Consider the following 5,349-nt stretch of genomic DNA (forward strand, 5'->3'; position numbering starts at 1 on the left):
CATTCTGTATTTTCATCCTATGTTCTCACATTCTAGAAAAATCTAGGGCTGTACCTGTGTATTTTTTAGGCTCAGAGAATATTGAAATGGAGATGAGGTGTTGGACAATTTTCTCATTCATTTGGCAATTGAAATGTCTTCTTTTCTGTTATTCAGCCAAATGAAAGTCCAAAACAACAAAAATATTTTTGCTGAGAAGTTAGACATATCTAAGCTGTGTCTTTAAAGGATGAGATGTAATTTGTTTGCATTTTGTCTTCTAAATACATCCCTAAGTAATATTGAAATTGATGAGAGCTGTTTACTAATGATCCCAAAGGAACTTTGCTGATGAGGCTCAAATACAAAGAAGCCATGTGATGATTTAGAAGGCTGGTTAAAGAGAGCTGCGGTATTGGCTATTTTGCTGGTGTAAGTAACAAAATATCCCTGGAATTTAATAGGGGATTTTTATTGTGTTCAATGATCTTGTAAGAAAAATTCACAAAACCTTTTCTGGGCTGATCCTCTGACATATCAACATTGAAATAATCCATGAAGTGTTGGTGGGTGTGTGATTTTATTCTAGGAAACTTAATAGATTGTTCAGTGGGTGTTTGCCTCTATACACACCCACCTCAGATCCTCATTGTCACATGTGATTTTTTATTTAAATTTTAAATATCCTTCAGAGAAAGATATTAGATAATATTCCATGTGACTGTCATTATTTCCATTGCCTCATCTCAGTATTTTATGCTGTAGCATAGCTTAATTCCTCTATTCTTTCCTTAGTGGTCATAATAATAATTACTTCTACTGCTTTTTGGGCATTACCTCTCTACTTGTAAATATAGGCATGCACATGAAAGTTGTTTATAAGCGAAAAGCACTTTTCAAAAATATTATCTAAAGCTAGCATTATCATTAGTATATCCTGTTACCAGCAACATTGAAGACTTAGGATTAAAAAGTAACACATATATATGGGATTTAGAAAGATGGTAACAATGACCCTATATGTGAGACAGCAAAAGAGACACAGAGATAAAGAACAGAGTTTTGGACTCTGTGGGAGAGGGCGACGGTGGGATGATTTGAGAGAACAGCATTGAAACATGTATATTACCATATGTGAAATGGATCACCAGTCCAGGTTCCATGCATGAGACAGGGCGCTCAGGGCTGGTGCACTGGGATGACCCTGAGGGATGGGATGGGGAGGGAGGTGGGAGGGGGGTTCAGGATGGGGAACACATGTACACCCATGGCTGATTCATGTCAATGTATGGCAAAAACCACTATAATATTGTAAAGTAATTAGCTTCCAATTAAAATAAATAAAAAAATTAACAACAAAAAAAGAAACCCCATACTCATAAGCAGTCACTTCAAGGGAAAAAAAAAAGTAATGAGAAAGTGTGTGTGTGTGTCTTCCTTTCTCACTTGGTAAGTATCTGGGTCTTCTCAATATCAGGAAATAAAAGACTTCCTGAACTTTCTAGCTGAGTACCAGAAAACTTTTCAGCAAACAAGTTGATGGTTTCATATATCCATTGGCTTGAGGATAAGGTGTTGGCATGAAATTTAAAGAGAATAAGTTATGAGTACGTTTGGTGACTCTAAGGAAGTAATTAAACTAGAATCAATTATAATAATAAGCAAACACACTTTTTGGAGGAACCTGGAGCTTCCCAGGGAAAATCAGCAATTTAGCAGAGAGTGGTCTGCATTCTCTTTATGCTGTAGAAGCCATGAACAAATGATGTGTCCCAAGTCAAAAAAACTAGTTGAGATATACTGATCTGGAGACTTTTTAAATTGGAAGAGACTTTTTAGTTATATAGTTGCATCTTTTACTGAATCAGAAATTCTCTAACTCTTTCATGCCTCCTCTTCATTATCTGTGAACCTGGGATTATAATAACCCTCCCTTTCTTAAAAACTTGTTATAAAAATACATAATGGATTATAAAATCACAGGAGATACCAAGGACTTAAGTGTTCATCGAACACCCTTATTTTCCTAAAAAGGAAACAGCCTCAAGTGAACAAATGATTTGTCCCAAGTCAGAAAACTAGTTGAGATATAATAAACTGGAGGCTTTTTAAATTGGAAGAGACTTTTTAGTTACATACTTACATCTCTTACTGAAGTGAAATTCTCTACAACCTATCTGGCAATCATTGTGAGATCTTTCCATGCTAAGAAAATGACTGCGGTTTTCAGAGCAGAGTGATATATTTTTGAACCACTCTAATTTTAGACAGTCATTTCTTGTAATGAATTGGACCCTGGGTTCCTGCATCTTCTAGACCTTGCCTTCATCACAGGTGGGATTCCCCAGAAAGCAGGCTGTAGGATAGAAATAAACTTACAGGAGGGTTATTAGGGAATGCTTTGGGGATCAACACTTATGGAAAGGAAGAGAAAGAAACAGAATTTGTCAGAGACATAAGTAGTCTGCAATGCAGTTACAGTGGAATGTTTCAACTGATGTTGCAAGGAATTTAGGAGATGGAATGACTTTCAAATGCTCTTGAGTTGGAATGAGAAAGCCAGGTCTTTAAACTATTAGTTGCTGGATACAGGCAGCCCTGGGAAGGGGCTGTGACCTTTCTGAAGCAGCTTTTTATCACTGAAGCAATCCCAAATGGGACTGGCATCTGAGAACTGTTTGCAGTTGGTACTACCAATGGCTAAAGAGCAGAATTCCTTTATTTCTGAAAGGGAGCTTGGTGGTACTTCATAGTATCCACCATGAATAATATGATACATTTTAGCATTTTCTTGTGAACTTCTACTAAAAAAAGTCTCTACTACATTTGACTGGGACTGTGTTGTATCTATAGATATGGGAAAATAGATATACTAACAATCTTGAATCTTCTAATCCACTAGCCATGTTATACCTCTCTGTTCATTTAGATCTTCTTTCATTTCAGTTAGCAATATTTTTTAGTTTTCAGTATTCAAGAGTGAACTCTGGGAGTTGGTGATGGACAGGGAGGCCTGGCGTGCTGCGATTCATGGGGTTGCAAAGAGTCAGACACAACTGAGCGACTGAACTGAACTGATACAAGACTTAAAAACATTTGGACACATTTGTCCTTAAATATTTGATGTATCTTTGATGCTATTTTAAATGACATATTTAAGTTTTCCTTTAGACTATTTATTGCTAGTATATAGAAGTCAATTATTGATTTTTGGCAATTGGTCTAATATTCTGACCCTTTGCTTAACTCACTTATTAGTCATAGTGGATTTTTTCTAAATTCCTTAGAATTTCCTATGTTCATGATCATATCGTCCATGAACAAAAAACTGCTCTACTCCTTTTGCAATCTACAGGCCTTTTATTGGGTTGGCCAAAGAATTTTGTTCGGGATTTTTCCATAAGATGTTATAGAAAAACCCGAATGAACTTTTTGACCAACCAGCTATTTCCTGTTGTTGTCATATTGCAATGGCTTGAAGCTGTAGTACAGTTGGAACAGAAGTACTGGGAGCAGACATCCTTCCCTTGTTCCCAATCTAGACTGCCTAGTGGAGTAGCATTTGGTCTTTCATTAGGTAAGATGTTAGTAAATTACAGTAGGTGAATGAAACCTCTAGAGTAACAACATGAAAAATATACATTAAGAGACAATTGCTTATATTCATTTTTGCATCAGTACCGGATACAGCAGTAGTTGGAACAAGTTGTGAATAATTACCTCCTTCCTAGCTCTGATAGAGAGCATATTTCACATCCTTTAGAAACTGTTCCAAAGTGACGATGGAATAACCAATTCCTTAGCATGTGGAAGAATCATAATGTCCTGCAAAAATCATCGTGTGGAGGAAAGTCAAGTAAGCCTATCAGATAATTCATCACTTATGTTCACTGATGTTCATGCTGAGAGAGTTCCATGCTTAGACTAATCTTCAAACGAACTTGTCTGGGATAAATCTTTTTGCCCAGCTCCCTTTGGAGGGGATGTTGACATCTTAACATTAAATGTATAAACACATCATATTTATATAATACCCAAACACCAGCCACTTCTGCAAGAACAGAGCAGGAGCATACTCATGAACTCATTTCTCTACCACTTCCTCCCAACCCACCCCCTGTTCATGTCCTACTCTGCCAGCCCATGGACTGCTGCTGCTGCTGCTAAGTCACTTCAGTTGTGTCCGACTCTGTGCGACCCCATAGACGGCAGCCCACCAGGCTCCCCGTCCCTGGGATTCTCTGGGCAAGAACACTGGAGTGGGTTGCCAGTTCCTTCTCCAATGCATGAAAGTGAAAAGTGAAAGTGAAGTGACTCAGTTGTGTCCGACTCTTCTCGACCCCATGGACTGCGGGCTACCAGGCTCCTCTGTCCATGGAATTTTCCAGGCAAGAGTACTGGAGTGGGTTGCCATTTCCTTCTCCAGGGGATTTTCCCGACTTAGGAATCAAACTGGTTCTCCCACACTGCATACTTTTTATTGTCTGAGCCACCAGAGAAGCTGCAAGGGTCACCCACAAACCAGTGATAAACATTTGGTGTCAGTTGGAGACCTAGCTGCACAGCAGTTGCTCAATTGACTAGAGACAGCCAGTTTGGTTTCTACTTGCAAAGCCAATGCAACAGCCACTTACTGAACACTCACAGAATCATACAGTGAGGGACATTGAAATGAATATAGACGAAAAGCAAAAATGTAATCTTCTCAATGCCTTGAAATTAGGACAGGCTTTGACTTCACATAGCCTATTTGTTTTGTCATTATTTGTTTCAAATTAACTAGAATCCAGCTCTTTATTTTCCAGGCACAAATATTTGCCCTCTATATCTAAGTGCATAAATATTTGATGTCTGGCAACTAACACTGGACATTTGATAGCAAATGGAGTAGAGCTGGTTGTGACAGTGTATGCAAATGGGGAGCGCGAGATCTCTTCATGTGTTGAGATTTCCAGACACTCAAAAATTACATCCTCTCTAAAAATCCAGAGCTGTACATGCAAGGTCTATATAGGACCAAAGGTAGTATTGAATATTACTAGTTACAGTCATTTACTTTAATCAGCAATGCCAAGAATGATGTTTAGAGGGTGACTCAGGATGTGAGTATCTTGTATATATCAAGCATGAGTGGTCCCTGCATTGTTTCTGACCCTTCCACCCTCAAGCAGAGTCAAATATTTTCCTCTGTCTCATTTTTACTCAGTTGGAAAAACAAAAGCTGGAGCAAAGATGCCACCTTATTATTTAATCATCATTTCTTAAATAAATACAATCATTATTACTCTTACTTATAATAGTCAGGAGTATAATAATGCCTCCTTCTAAAGAGACAAGATTTTCATTCAAGAAGATAATTTTCTGAAATTC

The sequence above is a fragment of the Bos taurus genome, chromosome 27 (assembly GCF_002263795.3).
Source record: "Bos taurus isolate L1 Dominette 01449 registration number 42190680 breed Hereford chromosome 27, ARS-UCD2.0, whole genome shotgun sequence".
NCBI lineage: Eukaryota > Metazoa > Chordata > Mammalia > Artiodactyla > Bovidae > Bos > Bos taurus.